This window comes from Suricata suricatta, chromosome 12 (assembly GCF_006229205.1).
Source record: "Suricata suricatta isolate VVHF042 chromosome 12, meerkat_22Aug2017_6uvM2_HiC, whole genome shotgun sequence".
NCBI lineage: Eukaryota > Metazoa > Chordata > Mammalia > Carnivora > Herpestidae > Suricata > Suricata suricatta.
Window position 1 is genome coordinate 32,816,908 of NC_043711.1, and position 24,299 is coordinate 32,841,206.

Below are 24,299 nucleotides of genomic sequence, written 5' to 3' on the forward strand. Positions count from 1 at the left end.
ACACGCTTTGTTCTTGGCTTCTTAAGTTTGGGTTTTTTCTTGAAGGATCTTAAGTAAATCTCTCATTGTGGTTAAAAAAAAAATGGAATGTTAATCTCTTATCAGGAATACTTCACTACAATTCCTTATGTTGAAGTAAAGTTAGATGTATGCTGAATCTCTTAAAACATGACTGGATACAGAAAAAAATGTGGAATTCATTTCATGCAAATCCAAACCCAAAAATCATTTACACCCCATTTGATAGCTTAGAATTAAATAGGTGTCACTCATATTTGGGACATTTTGAGACATTATTCAACCTATGTGACTTTGTTAGCATGGGACTCACCTTTGGATTTCCCCAAATTTGCTTGTGTGTGTGTTTTTAAAACAAGTTTTAATATTCTGGTTCTTAAAATAAAGAATTGGAGCCATCAAAGTTGGCAAGCATTAAGCATGCTAATTAGCTCAACATACTGACCAATTCTCTGAATTATTAGTTCAAAGAAGCATGTGGACAGGGATGAAATTAGATTTGGGCATTTTTCACTCTAGTTTTAGGATACTCAGAGTTACTTTGATCTGTAAATAACAGACGCTTTTTCATGCATGGTTCAGGATACATCAAACATGTCTGAAACTTTGTCTCAGATTTAGGACTCATCATTCTTATCCTGAATTGGATATACACACTTGTAAGTGTACGGCAACTTTAGAAAAGCCTTTTTTGACTTTGTGTTTGATAGTTAAAGCTACAATATTTTATTTTTCATAATATGTATGCACAGGCTTTACAACTTTTTGTAAACTGGCATAAGTAGTGATAAGGCAATGCATAAAATTTACTTTATTGCTAACATAGATTTACTTACTCAGATGTTACTTTTAGGAGTACAAGCTTAGGTGATTATGAAAGTATAAAAAGTATGTATGTGTGTGTGTGCATACGGTAAAGTATATTTTTTATATGTGTATACATGTATGTACACATAATGAAATATGCTGAGTTATCTGTGGTAAAGATAAGCATGTTTGCTTTATTTTTGTTAGCTAAATATTCTGTTTAACCTTAGTAACTAACAACTAGAATTGAGAGCAAGCCTAATAGTCTGCATAAAACATTGCTTTTAACTTAGGATTCATAATTTACTACCTCTTTTGGCTTTTATATGAGAAAACTTTGGTACCATTGGGGACGATTTTTGAAAGGTATGATGGCATTTGGTGAATGGAGGATAGGATGAGCAATGTGAAAGACTGAGCTGGCGTCCCCGCTTCCCACAGCCCCTGACCAGAGGGCTGGCCTGCTGGCCCTGCTGCGGCCGGTGTGAGATGCCAGGGCGCCATGTGGCCAGTCAGAGGAGTGGCCTCTGCTGTGTCAGCCTCTCCCTCTCGTTTAGAAAAAATATTAGCAATAGCAAATGGTAATGTCTTGTATTAGTTAGACAGTATTAAATACAGTCTTTTATTAGTAAAGTCATTTTTTTTTCTTTTTGGTCCTTAAGCAGCATAAAGTTTTAGAAGACATTTTATTTGTTGCTTTTATCAAAGTAATACCACAACTTCTTCTTTACTGTATCAAGATTAGGATACCCAAGTTCTAGTTATAATTGTGCCACCTACCATCTTGTGCCTTTTGAGGTTGTGTAACCTCTCTGGGTGTTGGTTTTCTCAGTTTTAAAATGGTTGGGAAACTTGTAGGCCAAGTCTGGAGCACAGCATGTTTTTCTAATAAAGTTGTATTGGCACACAGCCATTCTAGTTCATGTACGTCTCATCTGCGGCTGGCTTCACACTACAATGTCAGCACTGAGTAGTATGGCCCACAAAGCCTAAGGTATTAATTATCTGGCTCTTCACAGGATCTTGAACTGGATCATCAGTAATCTGCCTGGCTTACATTTTCTTTATGCCAACTTCTTTTTGATCCTAAGGACTAAAGGTCTTGTCTTCTTTACAAAAAATTTTTTAATGTTTATGTATTTTTGAGAGATAAAGAGAACACGTGCATGTACATGTACAAGACGGGGAGGGGCAGGCAGAGAGGGAGACACAGAATCTGAAGCAGCTTCAGGCTCTGAGCTGCACACACAGCTTGAACTCACAAACTTCCAGACCATCACCTGAGCTGAAGTCATATGCCCAAACAACTGAGCCACGCAGGTGCTCCTGAAAGTCTTTTCTGTTAAGGATACAGTACACCACATCCCATTTTTTGGTATTCATTTTTCCCTTCACCCACTTAGCTAATTATCAAGATAGAAAATATTGGCTAGATTTTTGGTTCTCAGAGTATGGTTCTTGTACTGACAACAGCAGCATTATCTGGGGGTTGTTTAGAACTACAAATTCTAGAGGCGCCTGAGTGGCTCAGTTGGTTGAGTGTCTTCAGCTCATAGTTTGGTTGAGTCGAATTTGGCTCAGGTCATGATCTTGAGGTTTGTGAGTTCTAGCCCTGCATCAGGCTCTCTGCTGTGAGCATGGAGTTGCTTTGGATCCTTTGTCCCCTCCCTCTCTGCCCCTCCCCTGCTCTCTCCCTCTGTCTCAAAAATAAATAAAATAAAACAAATAAAATCCAGATTCTAAGGATTGAATTTCAGGAAGTCGAGCCAGAGCCTATGTTTTTATAAGGTCTTCAGGTGATTTGGATGTTCACTGAAGTGTGAGAACCACTGGACTGGGTGATATCAACTTCACTTAAAAGATTTTCTTGTTCTATTACAAGTAAAGAAAAAAAACCTTAAATTCTGCAACTGTTAGGTAAATCAGGAGAAACATGGAACGTTGAATATTACTACAGAAACTAATGGCTAATATTTATTTTCCTCCAGTAATACCTTATGTCATAAATTGTGTAGAAAATTTTAATATGAAAATTTTATTAAAAATAGGTCCTAATAGGTCACCTTCATGATTTTTTTGACATGACAAAAAAGTAAACAGTGTCATTGGTTTCTTCATAGGATTTTCTCTTTTAGGTGAGGGATTGAGGTATTTTGAAAGTTATGATTTGAAATAACAGTTTTCAGAATTGAAAAAAAAATCCATCAACAGTTGTTTTGCTTGTGAAGTAAATACTTTAAGAAAAGGACATCTAGGGGTATGGTAGCCTGTCCTGGCTGCTTTTCTTACTCATTTTAAGTGAGATCAGTGTTAAGTTGACTTTTTACTCATTTTGTAAAAGCACTAGAAATGAGCACCAATCAGATTACTCATCTACGTTAGGAAAGATCACAAACATAATGCTTTGTATTAAATCTCACAGAGAGGAGTAGGAGAATTGCACATGTCAAGAAAGCATTACAGGATGATGCTGTTATTTGGAGAACTGCTTTCATCTTTGAGATATCTCACACCTGCTTCATTTGGCACAGAATGTCTTATTTCATGAAAAACAGCCCCCCACCCCCGCCAATCCCAAATTACGTAGATAAAAGCACAGTAAAAGACAAAACTTTTAAAACGTAAAAACTCCCATAAAGGTGCATCTAAAATTTCAGGGTATATAGCCTGAACTTCCTCTAAATTAACTTCATTTTGTTGAAAAGAGACTTGTGATTTTCTCTGTGTGTGTGTGTGTGTGTGTGTACATACACATATGTGTACAACATAAAGACATGTGTGCTGTATTATATATAATTACACATTTATATACAGTTCATTTGATATGTGTGTAATTACATATAAACATTTCCATTATGTATATGTATTTCAAACTGTGCATACAACAGGTTTTACATACATAATTCTTTAATAGTGTTTTTTTAACTTCTAAAATCTCTTAACCCTTGGACACTGATATACTTCTATAGGCTGAATTTACCATGCTGGTTACTTTTACTTTCCTCCTTTTTAAGTGCACCCAAAATATGAAGTAATTTGGGTGGACAAAAGGGGTGTGTGTGTGTGTGTGTGTGTGTGTGTGTGTGTATTCAGCCATTTTTTATTATAGAGTAAAAGTTAAATATCTCCAAATAGTAAAATGATAAATTCTGTGAAGTCTTCTTTTCTTCACATAAAAGTTTGGGTTTTTAGGTTGCAGGGGTTTTTTGTTGTTGTTGTTGTTCTTTTATTAAAATCATGATTGTTTGAATGTCTTACAACTCCTTGAGCACCTTTCTCTTGCTAGCCAGTTTTTGATTACTGGAATATTTATTTGCTTTAGTTTTTCAAGGAGGCGGAATCAGACTTCTTTTTCACGTTTTATAGATGACACATTTGGCTATCCCTGGGCAAAATCCAGTTAAAAATAATAGCATTTAATATTTAATCAAATACCAGGCTTTTTGAACCATCTGGAACTTTATTTTCTTTGCACGCAGCATCTGAGTTTCAGCTGTTAGCGTTTCTCCTTTGCTCTGGGAAGGGTCAATTGCTTCTAAAGTCTTTGATGTTTGCTGTGTCAGCCCTTTTCATATTTTCAAAATGCCCGTGTAAAAGGGCTTTTCATCCATTCATGCTGATAATTCTTTTGAACTTGAAGTTTCAACCAAACTAATCAAATTTAATTATAGCTCAAATCCTGTTACAGTGAACTCCAGTAGACTTCTAGCTTAGGTTAAATTTTGTGTTTGTTTGTTACACTGTAGTTAGCCATTACCAATACCCCTTGGAATGGCCTGTTGACTGTAGTTTGGCGGACCTTTCATAAAGACCAGAATTTTGTTCTCTTGACATTGGTGATGTGATTTGAGCTGTATTCTTTTCTAAGGGAAATATGAATCAGTTTCAAGTAAAATACACGCCTTGCATGCATTTCAGGTGCTCTCTTCCTGTTCATCTTTAACAGTTCGAACAATTGCAATCCAGAAACTACTTTCTTAAAGATCCTCCAGTTTTTGTTGTTGCCGTTGCTTGTTTTTTGTTTGTTTCAAGCTTCCATGACTGAGTAAAGATTTAATTATATCCTCCTGAGAGTTACCCGGTGATTTGTGCATATTTGCCTGGTGTTCCTAGAGATTATTTTTTTATTTCTTTTTGTTTTGTTAAAAAGTTTGAACAGTACTATTTACTAGAGAGCAAGTAGGAAATACTGAGTGCTTTAGACTGAAGCATATTTTCAAGGGAGGCAGAGAGTACTGATTTCTTTAGTGCCTTCTTCACAATGATTGCTAACACATGCGTATTGTATGTTAGCATCCTGTTAAATTTACTTGTTTCTCTGTATTTACACCCTGCTGAATGTGCAGAGTTCTTTTTCTCTACAGTTTAAATTTCTATTTTTAAATTAGATTTTATTTGGATTTCCAAGCCGATTTAGGAGTAATGGCATGGAAAATCCTTTAAGTCCCTTTTCATTTTGAAATAAAATCTATACATTTTTATAATGTTGGACCAATTTTAGACTTGTAGGAGTAAAATGACAGAACTCACTCTTTGAAGCTTTCGATTCCAGAATGGGAAATAGGATTCATCAAGAAGAGCAAATTGTAGACCTCCTCCTGTTAAAGATGAAAATTGAATTTTCTTTTTTAAAATTCATCTCAGAATTGCCAGTTTCCCAGACTTTGTTATCACAAGTGCTCGTGTTTTTTATAATGAAGTGAAATGTGAAGTTAATTTGCAGCCTAGGTGCTTTGAAGTAAAATTTTGCTTGCTAAATTGGTACGGATTTCCACTGCTTATATGTAAAGGAATTTTAGTAATGACGCTGCCACATGTGGCATTGGTGAAGCTGGCCATGTATAGGACAAGTTTAGTGCATAAATCTTTGGTGGATTTTTGAGTTGTCTGCTGTAGTTCTCAGTCTGGTTGGAGGGCGTGGCCAGTTCTTGTACCCCTTTTGGCTTCAGTGCCAGAGAGCGCGACATCTACATCTGTTTGTTCATATTCTTAAGTAAACAAAAGCCCACGCTAGGAAAGTATAGCTTCCAACTAACAGGGACTCAGTCTTGCTAGACCTAAATAATCTCTAGAGAGCAGGGGTTTAACATTTTCATTTAGAAAAAATGCTTCTACTTCTATACATGTTTAGACAGAGTACAGAGTACGCTGAGCATTGTTTTCGCTCTTATCTAAGTGTTAAGAACTTAGATTGATGAACCCTGTCTTATCTATAGGTACAGATGGTGACAGATACAGTGTTTAGTGCCTACAGACATGAACATGGGAATCCTGATAGAGGAGAGGAGTGAGAGCATGGCTGCTGCGGGTTGCCTGTCTGGGTTCAGGTCTCAGCTCCAGTCCCTCCTACTTCTGTGTCCTTAGGCAAGTTATTTAATCTTGCCTCCTTTTCTTCATCTGCAAGATGAGGGTGATAGCTCCTTGTCAGGTAGTTGACGTTACTTGTTTGTTTGTACCTATAAGGTGCCTATGAGAGTGTCTGAAAGATAGCCCTGTAGAGTTGTGATTTTTTGTTACTGCTGTCCTCATGATGATGTCATCCTTATTAGGGCCATCCTGAAACTTACTGGCCTTAACCCAGCTCATTGTCATTGAGCATCATCCTGAGTGGTATCAGTTGTTTAGAATCCTGGGATTTTTTATTACACAACTAACAATTTTCTGGGAGCTAAATTTTACACTTGCAGCTGTCCAAAGCCAACGCTATTTCCAAATGATCTTCATCCCCTTCCCCCAGAATAATAATTCAAAGCTTGTTATATTCCATGGGTTCTCACGAATGTGAGAAGTTTGGCGAAGCAGTGTCTACATGTGGGCAATGGAGTTCTTTTCCATTATTAACTGTACTGCTGTAATTTACAGACAGAGGAGAACACAGCTTTATTCTCAGGCAGATCTGCATAATTTTCTCCTCAGATGGTTCTCTGAGAGTGACGAGACTGAGCCATTTGACCAGTGGTATAGACACTGGGACTCCTGGCTAGGATTTAAGATGATGTTAACAGATAGCGAGTTTATAGGTTAAGGCTACGAGGGATTTTTGATTCATAAATTCAAGTGATTCTTGCCCTCCCCCACTTATTGTGATTTATGCTATCTGTACTTCTAAACTTGCGTGTAATACAGATATATTATCTTATGCCAAAGACTGTAACTCTAAGAAGGCAGAGTCCTCCATGCTCAAGGAGTTCATAGTTTGGGGGTAGGAAATCAATAGTTAGCCACATTTAAAACAGAAATTGTAGAATCAAAGTTAGTGAAGTAGGACTGTGTATTAAGTATATAGCTTCTTAGAAATTTCTTATATAGCAGAAGCCACGTTACATTATTTGTGTCTAATGAAATTGCTTACTTTTTTTTTTAAAGTACCAAAAGTATTGAAAGTAAGTGAGGGATGTCAGAAGCAAGTGAGACCATATGCAACTGCAAATTTGTATTATGCTAAGCAAGTAAATATGGTCATAGATATCATTCTGATATATAATGCATCCTGCTGGCATGTTTCTCAAAACACTTAATATGTTTTCACTAGGCAATCCATTTTTAATAGGATTTGGGGGAAAATTAGATTAGATAATTTTTAAAATGTTTTTTGATTGATTTGTGAAAGAGAGAGACAGAGACATGAGCCGGGGAGGGGCCGAGAGAGAGGGGGGGGGAGGGAGGGAGAGAGAGAGAGAGAGAGGGAGAGAGAGAGGGAAAATATGAATCCCAGAATCCAAAGCAGGCTCCAGGCTCTGAGCTGTCAACACAGATCCTGACATGGAATCTGAACTAATGAACTATGAAATCATAACCTGAGCTGAAGTCAGATGCTTAACCGACTGAGCCACCCAGGTGCCCCTGAATTAGATAATTTTTATATGAAATGAGACAACAGCATTTTTGTACCTTCCTGGAATCTGATTAGTGAGCTAGTTCTTAATAACTATTACTGTCTTTCACAGCTTACTTGACTAAATTCCATTAAAACTGTTGTCTAAGCAAGTTTTCTTAGTGAGCATGTAAGTACTATAGACAAAATGAAGCCAATAATGACATGTCTTAATAACTTAAGTGCTCAGCTGAAATGAAATCAAAGTACTTATACCAGCAATTGAATTTTCATTGGGTTTTTAGGACAAGTAATTGACATTTGAACTCTTTTTTGATGATAAAAGATATATATAACAAACTTGGCCATTGTAACCATTTTTAAGTGTAAAATTCAGTAGCATAAATTACTTTCATGGTGTTATGCAACCATTACTCCTATTTCCAAAATTTTGTCATCACCCTAACCATGAACTCTATAACCATTAAGCAATAACTCCTCACTCCCTCCCTTTCCCAATATTTAGTAAGCTTCAGTCTACTTTTTGTATCTATGTGTTTATCTGTCCTAGATATCTAACATTAGTGCATTATAAAATATTCGTTTTATGTGTTGGACTTATTTCACTTAAGAGTGTGTTTTCAAGCTTTGTCCACATGTGGTTTGTATATCAAAACTTCACTCCTTTTTAATGCTGAATAATATTCCATTTTATGGGTTAGCATATTTTGTTCATCCCTTCCCCTCTTGATGAACACTTGGGTTGCTTCCACCTTTTAGCTAGTGGGAATAATGCTGCCCTGTCTTAGTTCATCAGGACTGTCGTAACAAATCCTCACAGGCTGGCGGCTCGTAAACAGCAGAAATGTACTGCTCACAGTTGAGGAGGCTGGAAATCACCAGCAGAGTACAACCTGGTCGGGTGGGAGCTTCCTTCTGGGTAGCAGACTTCTTATCCTCACCTGGAAGAAGATGATGTTAACAGACAGAGTTTATAGATTAAGGTTAGGAGGATTTTTAGATTCATATATTTGAGTCATCCTTCCCCAGGCTGTATGGAAGGGGCAGGGAGTACTGGGGACTGGCTCTCTTCTAAGAGCGCTAATCCCATTCAGGAGCGCCCCCCTCTCACGACTCCATCCCCTTCCAAAGACCCCACCTGCTAACCCCATCACATTGGGCATTAGGATTCCAACCTAAGAATCTTGAGGGAGCACAAACCTGCAAATGTGGCAGGCAGTGCACATTGGTGTGCAGGTTTCTGAGCCCCTGCTCTCCTTTCTCACGGGTGTGTACTGAGGAGGGGAATTACTGGCTGATGTCATTCTCTGGGTAGCTTTTTGAGCAGCTGCCAGCTTTCCATGGTGGCTGCATCATTTTATATTCTCAGCGTTATGTGGGCTCCTGTTTCTCTCCAACACTTATTATTTTCCATTTTTGATTATACTCATCCTGGTAGACATGAAGTGGTTTAAGCCACTTGGGCGTCTTGAAGTAAATTTACGATAATTTATTTACGCCAGCTTTAGACTTTGTTTAAAAATATCCTGAGGGGCACTTGGGTGGCTCAGTGGTTGAGCATAGACTTCAGCTCAGGTCATGATCTCACGGTTCGTGAGTTCGAGCCCCACATTGGGCTTTGTGCTGAGCGTTTGGAGCCTGCTTCAGATTCTGTATCTCCCTCACTCTCTGCCCCTTGTCCGTTCATGTTCTTTCTCTCTCAAAAATAAACATTAGAAAATACCTCGACTTCAACTTTTTCAAAGAATTGGTATTATTACACATTAATGCAAACTGTATTCCAACCACAGGAAACTAATTGGGAATCTGTAAACAGGCCACGTACATCTGTTTATACCAGTGGTTCTCCAAGTGTGGTCCATTGACCCAACAGCATCAGCATCTTTTTGGAATTGGCTATAAATGCAAATTCTCAGGCCCTGCCTAAATCAGAAACCTGGGGATAGGGCTCACAGTCTGTGCTTTAACAAGCCCTGCAGATGGTTATGATGCCTGCTACCATCTGTCCATTTAGAGAAAGACCCTCTCCTTGTCCTTTATGGCATGTCAGGAGTCTGCGCATCTCTAGGAAGGTTTTCCTTCTTAACCCAGCCACCGCTGCCTCTGGGTTTCCAGAGTGATCTGCTGTGAGTTCTGATAGTTTGGGGGTATTGCTTCCAGTTTGAGAAGCCCTTTACTGGAGGGATTTGCATCTCTTTGACTTGTTTACCTATCATAATGTCTAGCAAATTATAGAGGTTATTTAAAGGTTTCTTCATTTGAATTGTGTGCCCAGTGGTTGGGGATAGGTCTATAGAAATTACTGGGAAGGAGAGGGGAAGTCATTTGATATTTGACTGAGGGGGCCGTGGAAAGCATGGCAAAATGTGAATTTTAAGTTATTCCTTGTGGGGTTTTATTTTTTTATTATTTTTTTTAACATTTTTTAATTCTTGAGAGACAGAGACAGATCATGAACAGGGGAGGGGCAGAGAAAGAGGGAGACACAGAATTGGAAGCAGGCTCCAGGCTCAGAGCTGTCGGCACAGAGCCTGACGCGGGGCTCGAACCCACGAACTGTGAGATCATGACCTGAACTGAAGTCGGATGCTCAACTGACTGAGCCACCCAGGCACCCCTGTGGGGTTTTATTATACTTTCTTGTTGCTTAGCTTTCTTAGATTTTTTTTACTTTATTGCCTTTTGCCTTATCCAAAACATTTTATGGATGTTTATTTATTTTTGAGACCAAACAAGTGGGAGAGAGGCAGAGAGAGAGAGGGAGACAGAGAATCCGAAGAAGGCTCTGAGCTGTCAGCACAAAGCCTGACGCGAGGCTCCAACCCATGAACTGTGAGATCATGACCGGAGCCGAAGTTGGACGCTCAACCAACTTTGTTTTAACAGTAGTATGCTGTTTTGAGTTTGGAATTATCAGTAAGAACTTGGTTTAAAACACATGTGGCTGTCTGAAATGAATTTTGAAAAACAATTATGTGAGGAGGTGGATCCTGATGTGATTGTGTTCTATTTCTTCTTCTTTTTTTTTAATTTTACTTTTAGAGCATGAGTTGGGGAGAGGGGCAGAGGAAGAGAGAATCCCAGTCAGGCTCTGCGCTAACACGTGGCTCCATCCCACAGCCCTGGGATCATGACCTGAGCTGAAATAAAAAATCAGACGTTAACTGACTGAGCCACCCCAGCTGCCCGTTTTCGTCTTTAGTAGATAGCAAAGTGTCTTTCACAAAAGGAGTTCTTTTTGTCAGTATTGTTTTGCTAGTTTGATAACATTCTTTAGGGTTTTTTTCTAAGGACATTTTTACCCTGAAGCATTTGAATATACAACTAGGTGAAGACATCATTTAAAGTTCTGGCACGCATTCTCTCATTAAATCCTGGGATCTGTGTTTTCCACTTTGTGGGTTGAAAATGAAAACTTGGACAGTGGCTGAAGCCTTGCTTTCACTACAGCTGCAGTAGAGTTACTTATTAAGATAAACCTGTTTTCACTCACGGATGGACTTCTTAGCTTAGGCTTCACAAAGCCTCCTGTGACTGATACTGTGTTGAAGTTCAGTGTCTTGCCTTTAACTGACTTCTAGGGCTCTGTTTGTTTCCCACAATTTTCTGCATGTTTGTCTCAAATGAACCATAAAATGGTTCAGTGCCAACATGTGGTTTTAATAACAAATAAGCCCGGGCAAATGAATGTTACATTAGAATTGGAAGTTTTATATGTATAAAGTGACTTTAACTCGTATGTCAGGTTATAGCCCAGCTCTTAGTATGAAATAATTTACCAGTTACTAATTGAAATTTTTCATCCCATGCATCAGTTATTTGGAGTGTCTGTTGATGATAGAAAATAACACATTTTTTGGTAAGCAATTTTCTGCAAGTTTTTCATAGTATATTTCTAGTCAAGTTTTGTGATTAAATGGGATGGGAATAAATTTCCTCCTGAGTTCTTTTTTTATCGTCTTGATTTTTAATTATTGTGGTATGCATTGGATAAAAATGACCATTTCAAAAGTAATTTCATGTTATAAAACGGACTTCTTTACAATAGTTCCCTTTGCAAAATGGAGCTTTTCGAGTAGGCATTTACACTTGTAGCTGCTTTAAGCATCAGGACCAGGTGTGAGTGAAGATTCCTTCTTTCTCCCCTGCCTGGTGTAATACCATGAAGCAGAGTCAATGTAAGTGTGTCTGTTCCTTTAGACAGGCCGTGAGCTGGGGAGTGAGGGGCACAGAAGGGGTGATCGGGCAAAGAGAATTAAGACAAGGCACATGGAATGGAGTCTCTTGTCTTTAACAGGCTTTTGGCAAATCTACAACCAAATGTCCAGTCAGCTTTACTATAATGAAAATGACATTCTGGTCTAAAAACAAGGAAATAATTCATTATATTTAAAAATATGTTTTTAGTTTTTAAAGTTTGTTAATAGCTCAGTTTTGTTTCTTTTGCTTTTATATTGTCCTTTTTTCCCCCCTAAATTCTGGGACTAATATTTTGTTTTTATGTAATGATTTAGTCTCTTCAAAGCACTGTTCCTTTCAGATTACTTTTATAAAGCTACCTTTTGCCTATAATATGACCATTTTAAGCACACAGTTGAATATGTTTTGACATATTCATCATACAACCTTGTAACCTATCCTCCCAAGTAGAGATAAAAAGCAGGTGTCAGCAAACCTTTTGTGTAAAGGGTTAGATAATAAATATTTTAGACTTTGTGGGCCATAAAATCTGTGTTGTAACGACTCAACTCTGCCCTCAGAGTGTAAAAGCAGAGGCAACACATAATTAATGGGCACGGCTGCGTTCCAGTAAAACTTGATTTACCAAAACAGGCAGCCAGCCTGCAGACTGTAGTTAGCCAATCGCTGATGTAGAACATTTTCATCACCCCAGAAAAGTTCCTTTGTGTCCTTTATGGTCAGATTTCCATCCTATGCAACTACTAACCAGCTACCCAGCACTTAAGAGCAGTGTGCATTTTAAAGAACTTAAAATAAATGAAACCATGCAGTATGGACTCTGTAATGTCTGGCTTCTGTTGCTTAGCAGAATGTTCTTGGGGTTCATCCATGTTGTAGCATGTATCAGAGTTTATTCTTTTTGGTTGTTGGGTGGTATTCAGTTGTATAAATACATCATAATCTGTGTTTCCATTCTCCTATAAATGACATGTGGATTGTCAGTTTGGGACTATTAAAAAATTAGCAGCTGTGAGCATTCTTATGCATGTCTTTGTGAGGGCATTTGTTTTAACTTGTTTTGGGCAGGTACCTGGAAGTGGAGTAGATGGGCCATATGGTATGTATTTAACTTTTTAAGAAACTGCCAAATCATTTTCCAAGGTGCTTGTACCATATTACATTTCTTCCATCTCTTACTGAGTCACAGTTGCTCCATCTCCTTGCCAACACTTGGTACTGTCAGCCTTCTTACTTTTTTACTCACCTGTTCCAATATACGTTTTTTTTTTTTTCTCACCTTACGTACTGGCTAGACATTGCAATAAAATGTTAAATAGAAGTGGCAGCCATGGACCCCACTGGTGTTTTGGAGTTCCAGGCAGGGGGAAAGCACGCAGTCTTCTGCCAAGGAGTATGGTGTCAGCTGTCTGCTGCCTACAGCTGTTCTTCCACAGGTTGGAAAAGTTGCCTACTACTGCTTGTTTTATTATTATTATTATTATTATTATTATTATTATTGGTGTTTAATTTTTCAAAAGCTTTTCCTGGATCTCTTGAGATGATCGTGACTTTTCTTCTTTATTTTGTTAATGTGGCAAATTGTATTGATTTTAGAATGGTGAAACAACTTTGTGTTCCTGGTATAGAGTTTACCTGTTCATGACACATTATTATTATTTTTATGTATTTCTGGATTCACCTTACTAATACTTTGTTAAGGATTCCTTCATGAGGAATTTTGATCTGTAGATTTTTCTTGGAATATCTTCAGCTTTGGTGTCAGGGTAGTTCAGGCATCCTAAAATGTGTTAGGAAATACTCTGTTTTCTACAAATGTTGACTTAAGATTGGTATTCTTCCTTATTGTTTGGTAGAATTGAACAGTGAAACCATCTGGGCCTCCTAGGTTTTCTTTGTGAGAAGTCTTCTAATAAATGTAATATGTTGGAGAGATTCAGGGCTGTTAAGGTATTTTATTTTGTGTCAGGTTTATTTTTGTGTCAGCTTTTCAAGGAATTTGTCCCTTTCATCTAAGCTGTTTGTGTTTTCCTTTTACTGTGATGTCACCTCCTTCTTTCCCAGTATTGCTTCTTGGTCAGTATGACTGGGAATTTGTGAATTTATCGATCCTATCCAAAGAACCATTAAAATTTTTCTTTAATTGATTTTAAGAGAGGGAGCAAGCTGGGAAGAGGCAGAGAGAGAGAATATCCTGAGCAGGCTCCTCACTATGATTGGGAAGCCCTATGTGGTGCTTGAACCCATGAACTGTGAGATAATGACCTGAGCTGAAACCAGGATCAGACATTCAACCATCTGAGCCACCTGGGCACCCTCAAAGAATCAATTTTTAAAAAACGATTTTACCTAATTTTGTTATTTCTCTTTCCCTGCTTTCTGCTTTTATCTTTATTATTTCCTTTTTCCTATTACTTTGGTTTATTTTGCTGTTCTCTTCCAGCTTTATAAATTGGAAGTTTAGGTTGTTAACTTGTAAATTTTCTTTTTTTTTTCTTCCCTCATTTAAATTTATAAATTTTCCTCTAAGCACCAGATTAGCTGTATCTCCCAAACTATGATACTGTGTTTTCATTTCCATTCATTGCATAATATTTTCTTTCTTTGTTTTTTAAATTAAAGTGTAGTTGATAACATCCAGTGTTACATTAATTTCAGGTGTACAACATAGTGATTCAGCATTTCTGTACATTATGCTGTGCTCACTGTGCTAAGTGTAGTTACTGTTAGCATACAGAGTGGTTACATTCCCTTTTTGCTGTTCTCTCCATCCGGGTGACCTACTGGAAATTTGTACCTCTTAATCCCTTTCACCTGTTTCTGCACACACACACTCCCAACCCTGTCCCTCCGCCCTGCCCTCTGACATCCATCAGTTTGCTCACTGTTTTTATGAGTCTCTTTCTGTGTTTATTTTAAAATATTTTCTGAATAGAGGTGACAACATTTTCCCTTAGGATGTATGGTGCCACAAGGAGATAATATATAAAATAACAGTGCTTTTTCTTGAGCCCATTATACAGCTGAGATTGTAAAGCAAACAAGGAAACTGAATTACGGAGGGTCACAAGCCCTTGTCTCCAGGAAGAGACAGGGCACACAGACTGTTTTCACCTTTGGTAAATGGGGAGAAGTGGTAGCCAGTGAAGGTGCAACAAGGACATACCTGAAATCCTGACCTATTCTGGAAGGCTCAGTGTGGTCTGTTGTGAGAGCTTAGAATTCCTTCAAATCTCAAGTACCAGGAGCATCTGTACCCATTCAGCTCATTTCTTAGGCTACTCTACAAGTCGGATTTGGGGGCCAGGGCAGAAGAGCTGGGAGAGCCCCCTTGTGGCCCAGAATCTGAGAGTGGAGCAGTACTCAGAAAAGCTGGTCTGTGCTCTGGACCCTACGTGAGTATAGGGTGTTGGTCAGGAGAACAGGCACAAAACTCACCCGTATTCCAGGCCAAGACTGGCTGCTGCTAGTGGAGAAAGGAAAGAAATCCTTCCTCGGTGTGGTAATTATACAAGGAAAATGCCATCTGCTGCTATGAGAGTGCTGGAAAATTACACGGAAGTATTGTATTTCTACAGCTTGTTACAAGGAAGTGGCTGAATACATGCAGCCTAGCTGGCGGGCTTCTGGCTGCCTGATGGGGGCGCTTCTTGCGCAACAGGTCCCCCTGGTGCACTTTCTCAGCTTGAGATTACAGCTCAGGATTCATGTCGCGGTGTTAGTGTTTCTTTTGAGAATTTCCAGTTGACATCCTTTGTTAATGTTATGTTTGAGATGTGCTTAATCTTCTGTTTACTCAGATGTAGCTTAGATGTACTTAAATTGTGAGGTACATATTTGGCATATCAGTCTTTTGTCGTGTACATTGGAAATATATGCCCAATTATGTCACTTGTCTTTTATTTTTCTCCAAGGCTTTTATCTTTTGTGTTCCATATGGAAGTTTTATATTTTTATGTAGCAAACACATCATGTTCCCTTCCATCATAATTTCTTGCTTTGCTTTTATGAAAAGGCCTGTATTGATTTATTTTCCTGAGGCATAATGTACATATCTTCCAGTGGATAGGTGTTCAGTGCATAGCTCGGTGTGTTGTGCTTATGTAGTATGTATCTCCATAAGCACCACTCAAGTCAAGATAAAAAACTTCATCACCCAGAAGCTCTTGGGACCTTCTCATTTCATGCCTACATCTTCTTTCCCTAGAGGTAACCACTGTTGTGACTTTGCTCAGCACAGATGTTTTATCTGTTCCTGGCCTTCATGTGAACAGAATTGCATACCGTGTGCCTTGTGTGCGCCTTCCCTGAGATTCAGGCGTGTTCTATGTATAATAATTCTTTTTTTTATATTTTCTTTTACAGTATATACCACCATTTGTATATCACTTGTTCTGTTGATAGATATTTGGGTTGTTGGCAGGTTTTGATATCATGAGTGGAGCTATCACGAATGCTTTATGTGGTTTTTGTGAATTTAGGTACTCATTTCTTTTCGATTTATGTGTAGGGGTAGAATTGCTTTGTCATAGGGTAAGATATATAATTAGCTTAATAGATGCTGCCAACTCTAAACAAAGTGGTTCAACCAGTTTACAACTTCCAGAAAAGTCATTTGCTGATTATTCTTCTCTTGCTGGAGAGATTGTTTTTGTTTTACATATTTCTAGTGAAAATCCTATTTTTAGTTCCTCTTCAAACTGTAGCATGCACTGTGAGAAATACTGCTTGTATAATTGAGTGACAAAAACCAGCTCTGTGAAATGTGATAGTAGGTCAGGCCTAGGACCCCGAGCATATCTAAGTATTCTTGAAATACTGTTGTTTAGGAAAAGCAATTATTCTGTTTCAACATCAATATACTCCTTGAATGGTGTTGTATTAGCTCGCGTAAATTCTTTAAGCTGGATAGAGGGTGTTGTCCGGTAAAATTTTGTGATGGTTTTATTTAAGTGTCCTGGTATAGAGGAGACTTTCTGTGTATGTTATTTAACTGATTATATTTGAATGAAAAAAAGGTTTATTTTTTCTTTAAGGATGTAGAAAAATAATAGTCTGTTCTGTTGTCTTTAAGTTCCTCTTTCACATGGAAATCTGGAAATCTCTTTCATAATGTATTTGGGACCCTCAACTGACCTCTGATAAAAAGAAAACTCTTCATGTGTTCACATCATAGGTACTTGGCTTGATAAATGAAATGGTATGATTAGAAAATCCATGCCACAGGGAAAGAGATTTGGCTGTTATCACTTCCCGAATGGTTGAAGTGCTTAGAAAACATTCAGATATTCCAAGGAGCTTAGGATTCTCCAAAGATGGGACTGCTGTCTCTAGTTCTTACCAATGTGGGATTGTCTTCATGCCAGCTCGGGCTCTAAACAGGTTAGTCCCACCAAGGGGTCTCCTTCCCCATTCCTCCATTTTGCTCAGGGGTTTCTGTGCTCTTGTTATAAAGACATTCTATGTGGGGATTTCTCATTTTCCCCTTTCTTGCCCTTGGACGTACTGGTACTGACTCCTTACCAAGTGAGGTGGCAAGAGAAACAAGAAGGAGCAAACTGTTGTGCTTCACAGTGCCTGCACACCCATTTGGCCCATAGCACAGGTGCTGTAGCTGCCCGTGGTTCCTAACCATGAATCCAAACTTTGCTTGTTTTCTTGTTTTGTTTTTTTTTTATGTTTATTTTTTAGAGAGATCTCGAGGGCGCACGAGCGAGCCCACTCTCATTAGTGGGGGAGGGGCAGAGAAAGAAGGAGACACAGAATCTAAAGCAGGCTCCAGGCTCCCAGCTGTCAGCACAGAGCCGATGTGGGGCTCGAACTCACAAATCATGAGATATGACCTGAGCTGAAGTCAGATGCTTACCTGACTGAGCCTCCCAGGCACCCATCTCTTCGGTTTTGAGTTGCCTTGGTTTTTGGCAAGAAGTTCCACTACCATAGAGTAACACGATGTGGTCTTTTAACTTACCCACAGACCTAGAGATCCTAACCCCATGCAAAATAGAACTTCACTGGGAAGGTTCTAAAGGCATGAGAGTCATGGCTCTTCAGAGGGGCTGCATCATAGAATGCCAACCAGAAAAGAGACAGCAGTCGTTTGTGATCTTTTCTACAGTTTCCATTGTATGTTAGGGCCCGTTTATCCCTAGCTGCTTTCAGAATTCTCTCTTTATCCTTAGATTTTGCAGTTTCACTATGGTATGTCATGCAGAAGATTGATTCAAGTTATGTCTGAGGGGAGTTCTCTGTGCCTCTTGGATTTCAGTGTCTGTTTCCTTCCCCAGATTGGGGAAGTTCTCAGCTATAATTTGTTCAAGTACCCCTTCAGCCCCATTTTCTCTTTCTTCTTCTGGAATTCCTGTGATACAGATGTTGTTACATTTGATTGCATCAGCCAGTTCTTGAATTCTCCTTTTGTTCTCCTGGAACAATTTATCTCTCTTTTTCTCAGCTTCCTTTTTTTCTATAATTGTATCTTCTAACTCACCTATTCTCCTCTGCCTCTTTAATTTGTGCAGTGGCCGCCTCCATTTTATTATGCACCTCATTTGTAGCATTTTTAAATTCATCACAACTATTTTTAAGATCCATAGTTTTTGTAGCATAGCATCTCTGCTCTCTTTTATGCCTTTTTTCAAGCCCCGCAATTAATTTTATGACTATTGTTCTAAACTCTCATTCAGTTATGTTGCTTATATCTGTTTTGATCAATTCTTTAGCTGTCACTTCTTCCTGGATATTTTTCAGGGGTGAGTACTTCCGTTTCATCATTTTGGCTAGCTTTCTGTCTCTTGTAAGTTTTAAAGGCTTGTTATGTACTCTGCACCTGCAAAGACTGCTATATTAAAGGAAGCTTATATACTGTCCAGGGCCTTGCTGTTCAGGAAGTATTCTTTTAAGGGTGTCCCTTGGTCTCTTTTGTTGTGACCTTGGTTATTTTATTTCCCTACTCGTAGTAATGTTTTGGACTCTCCACCATCACCATATGTGCTTTGGTTTGTTCCTTGAAGTAGCCCTGGAAGGGAAAACAGGGAACAAAAACATGCAAGCACACAAACAAATCAAACAAGTAAACTGACAAAAATTTAAAAAACCCAAAAAACAAAGGACAGTCTAAAAGTATAAAACCAGAAATTCCAGCTACAAATCAAGAGCAGGGTGGAGGCAGTGCTGATGGAAGAGCATATACAAAGAGAGAAGTGACAGAGGTGGGGAGAAAGAGAAATTGAACATTGACCAGGCAGAGAGACTAAAAGGCTTAATTCAGAGAAAGAAAAAGAATACAGCAGGAGGTGAGGAGAAAGAAACAAAGATAATGTTACCCAGAGAAGCTATATAGTCTGATTATTCCAGAGAAAGAGAAAGGAAGGTAAAGAAGGAGGTGTAGAACATGCATCAGGAGGATGGATTAAATATGCCTGTTGAAGCAGCCCTATAACCAGAATAACCAGCCCCGAGGAGGGGAGAGATAAGAATGAGAAAAGGGAGAATATATCTGAATAGCAAAAATTGATCAAGAGTTAATCACAGCAGTGCAGCAGTGCTGCTCTTCGGGGAGGGGCCGTCTGTTTCTGTAGCATCTACTGGCTTCCAGTAGCTCTCCAGCTCAGATAGGTGTGGTTTGGTGTAGGTGGTTCCTGCCTCCACTGTGGGTCCCGTGGTAGATCCCTGAGGCCCCACCTTGGTGGTTGTGGGAAGACAAATGGTGATCCCCCCATCCCTTCTTCTGGAACCAGGTGTACCAAATCACTCCTTTGGATCTGTTCTCATTGTACCGTGGGCGCAGCCAAGGTAGGCCATCTTCTATGCCCCACGCCCAGCCACGTTCCAAGCTTTCACTCTGTGCCTATTAATGATGCTTCCCAAAATGTAGTCCTGTGAGCCAGACACTTCAGAGAAGGGGATCAGTTCCTCCTGATGCTGACTGCACCCCTGGGGTACCAGCTAACCCAGAGAGAACTTCTTTTGTCCCCCCGCACGGGGATAGGATAGGACCCCTCTCTGTCCCAGGTCGAGGTTTTTCTCTTGTCCAGATACAGTCCTACGTTTCCATAGCTGCTTTTTCTCTTCCCTTTGTCTCTCCACAGAAGGGGGTCCTTCCCCCTCCTTGCCTCCGTGTTCTGGCCCGTTTTTAAATCCCCCAGTTTGCACTTATGCACCTTTGAGGTTGTCTTCCTAGAGACTGTCTTCTTTCCTCCCAGACTCTTGAAGTTCAGAGACCTTTGGCCTCAGTGTGGGTGGGAGTACGGATCCCCTGCTTCTCCGCCATCTTGGCCTACCTGTCTTTGTACAGTTTCCAAACAACAGCATGTTTCTGGTTTTGATGTAGCAAACCAAGAATTTAAATCCAATACCTACTATGGGCCAGGCCCTATGCTAGTACATTCCACACGTAGAAACTTGTTGATTTACAACCACCATGTTTCTCTGAGTGTATATTAAGGTTGAAGAGGCTTAATAATAAAACTGAGATAAACCCCATAGGCAAAAAAGGCTACTATACAGTACCATTCCATCTACCTTTCACCTGTGAATTGATTGCATCTTAAAGTCAGAATGGTTCAGGTAGTTAGTCAAAGATGTTCACGTTGCTTTATTTTTTTCTGTGCTTTATCTCAGTGATTTTTAAATGTCAGTATACATAAGTTACTCTATAAGGTTTGTTATCCAAAACTAGGTATCCTAAATTTATAGGCAATACAAATTTATGGAAATTTTGAGCTGGCTTGAGTATTTTCTTCCTTTATCATGTACTATTATTCAGCTTAATACTTAGCTTTTTAACCACCATTCCTGTTCACCTGCACTTCACTTGGATTTACTTTCATTATGTTGTGGGTTGTCCTTAACCTTACCCTGCCTTAGCTTGTTTCCTTTGATGTTTCCACAATTCCAGTAGAAGCATTTCTCTTGGGACACTGATACAGTTCCAGTTGGTGGGACCCTTAAGGCATATATTCAACAAAGCAGTAGAGATAACCAGAATAAAAGATTAAAATATTAAGGAAGCATGATAGTGGTGCACACTACCCTGTTGGGACATCTGGAGTCAAATTCCAGCTACATGAGGTTTTACAGAAGGGTGGATGGATGGATGGATGGATGGTTGGTTGTTTCGTTGATACATTTACAAGCACACTCAATCTTTCATGTGTACAAAGCACTGTTCCCTGGGGGTACATCTATGAATGAGGTAAGTATTGCCGTTGCCCTTTGGTTTTGCCTGGCTTACAGCCTAGTGGGTAAGGCAGATATATATATTTTTTAATATGGTGGGTGCTTGAAAGGAAGAGCACGAGAACTATGAAAATGTCTGTTGGGACACCTGATCTGAGGTCAGTTAATGGCATTTTTCTGGAGGTGCTGCTCTTAGGTCTGAATTCCAGAGTATAGATTAGTCATTAACTAGGTGCAGAGGGGTTTGGTGGAGACTGAACAATCTAGGCAGAGAGAATCATGTAGGAAGACTCTCCGGGAAAAGCCTGTACAGCTTAGAGCATAGAGGAAGGTAAAATGGCTTGAGACGAGCCAGGTCACGCACAGTGGAATGATGCATGATTACTTTTGTTTGACTGCCTTTTTTTATGCTGCCTCTGGATCATCTAGAGAGCAGATGCTGGTAAGAGGAATGAAAAGGAGACTGGACAGAGATGAATTAGGCTGTTGAAGTTCAGGTGAAAGGTAATGGTAGTGTGGACTAGGGGTGCAATGGAGGGAGATAGGCAGGTTGGGGAGATATTTATGAGAGCAAATTGACAGGTTAGGATTGACTCCTAGCTTGTGAATACAGTGGTGGTGCCTAGAACAACCCACAGGTCCCTGACACAATCACGTGGATGCATAGTGTCCATGTTCACCAAGATGGGCATCTCAGGAGGATGGACTTTGAATGTTGAGACATTAGATCACAAGAGATAACTGAGTTTAAGTTAGTTGCCTGTGTGATAGTCAAGTGGAGATGCTGGGAGGGTAGCTGAACATAAGGACTGGGAGCTATAGGAGCTTTCTGGACCAGCGAGGGAAATTTCAGATGGATTTTTGAAGAAAACATCCGTTTGGGTTGGCCAACAACTTTGTGGGTCCTAGAAGTGTTATTGTAATGTCCAGTATTAGAGAAATTAGCAAATGCCACAGATTATGCTAATAAAACCTTTTCTCCTTAAAAAAAGTACCTTAAAGACAGCAGCAGTGAGGTAAAGTGGGGAGATTAAAAGACCTTAAAATAAGATTGGCTGTAGAACCACCTGTAAGGAAGCTCCCATTCATTGAATACCCACTGGCAGCCAAACGTGATACCCAGCTCTTCTGTCTCTCATTTTCCTAGTTAGTGCCTCTTTTTTATGGGTTTGATATTTAGGTCAAGGGACATTGAGTGACTCACTCATGGTGATTTGGCACATCTGGATTCAAACGAAACTGTTTGACTTCATAGCTTTTTCTCTTTCCACTAACCCTGTTGCAACTCAGAAAACAGTTAATATAATCTGCAGTCAATTTTAAACTCATTTTTTTGAAGCATCTCTGGTCCCATGGATGGATGGGTGGAATGCCTTCTATTTCTGTAGCACCCTCTTGACTTCACTGTTTCTCTTTTGTCCCAGAGCTCTCTCAGCTGCCCAAACGTAATGCCTTGGAACCTTAGGGTGCTAAAACTGTAATGTGGGAAGGGACTTGAGAGCTCTTGGTGTCTAATAGGCTTGCTTTATAGATAAGGAATCAGAGACCTCTGGGTCACAGATCCTGTTAATGGGAAAGGCACAGACATCACACCCTGGGTTCCTTCTTCCCCGGACACTGCTGCTGTCCTCTTTCTCTTCTCTGTCAGCCCTCACATTCATTACCAAGGCTTCATCACTCTGTTTTTCCACAACACTGTTTGTCCCTGATTCTGTCTCCCAGTTTCTACTCTTTCTAGCCTGGTTTAGTCCCCCATCCCCTGTTAATAATGATTTACACTCTGTCTCAGGACCCTCCTAACTGGTCTTTGTCTCAAGTACCGCTCTCCCTATGTCCCTCTTTTTTGGGTTTATTTCCCTCTTAGTTGGGAATGAGTTTTTATTTTATTTTATTATTATTATTTTTTTTCATTTTGATAGTTTTTATTTAATGTCGTATGCTGCATCTTCTCAAGTGTTTCTTCCTTATATTTGCTCTTTTCCTTTCCTACTTGGTGAGAGTTGGCTTTGTGTTTGAGCATCTTTTTGCGGTCTTTGTCCAGTTTTAGTCTAGTGATAACTACCTTGCTGGCGTGGATGCCCACGTGGACAGCTGTGCCATGTGCCTTCTCTCACTGTACTCATTCAGTGTAGATGATGTACTTCTTCCTGTAAACCTGGACTACTTTGCCAATTTGCTGACCTTTGTAGTGTCCTCACACAACCTGTACTTCGTCGTTCTTCCGGAGGGCCATGCACCGAATGTTGTACTTCTGTCGCAGCTCTTTGGAAAGAGGGGAAGACATAATCTTCCTGCGAATGTGGGAAGGGGCATTGAAATGCCTTTTGCAGATCATGCTCTGATCAGAGATCACAAGTAGGTTGAACTTCATGTTGGCCGATGCAGCTCCATTATGGCCACAAAAGGCAGGGATGAACTCTTAGATTGACATGTTATATAGCCGTGCATGTCTTAAACTTTCAGTGATTAAAAAAAATTATTTACACTGAAAAGATCATTTGTAAAAGGGTTCCACTGAATATTTTTCTTCATTAAAAAAATGAAACGGGCGCCGGTGTGGCTCAGTTGGTGGAGTGTCTGATTGCTGACTTCAGGTCAGGTCATGATCTCACAGTTCCTGGGACCCAGCCCCATGCAGGCTCCTCACTGACTGATGACAGGCCTGGGCCTGCTTAGGATTCTCTCTCCCATCTCTCTGCATCTCTCACCCTCTGCTCATGCATATGCCTTCTCTCTTTCTCTTTCAAAATAAATAAACATTAAAAAAATAAATAGTTCTGCCTATTCAGCCCAGCTTTGTAGCTTATACAAATGGAAAATGGATATTTCATCCTGTCTACTTCACAGGGTTCTGAAGTTTTGACAGTTGACAATATTATTCTCACATAAATAATTATGCCTTTGGCGTATATGTATACGGTATATACATACAGGTGTATATTCACACAGAAACTTCTATGTGTGTATCCCATCCTTACCTGTCCCCTTTCCCTCTTTCCATGAACTTTTTTCAGTGTTCCTTGTTTGTGAATTTTTTTTTATTTTCTGGATCAAAGTTGAAAGTTGAAATGGAGTGACTGGACAACCTTACAGTGCTAATGGCCCAATTTCTTTTTTTACCTAGTACAGAGGTAATTGTGGACACGCATTAGTTCTCCTTTTTGTTATTAAAGTAGCAGCTGCAAGAGGCTGGTTATCCTTCCTCTGAATATGACTCTTCTTCTCAAGGAGTACCGCAGAACTGGTCCCCAGAGAGGAA

At 39.5% G+C, this 24,299-nt stretch overlaps 1 protein-coding gene and 1 pseudogene across 2 annotated transcripts in view; one reads left to right on the plus strand and one right to left on the minus strand.

The window, feature by feature from the left end:
* SLC25A26 (solute carrier family 25 member 26) overlaps nt 1-24,299 on the plus strand; it is a 124,437-nt gene that overhangs the window by 56,878 nt on the left and 43,260 nt on the right. The window lies entirely within an intron of this gene.
* LOC115273300 lies at nt 8,453-23,411 on the minus strand (annotated as a pseudogene).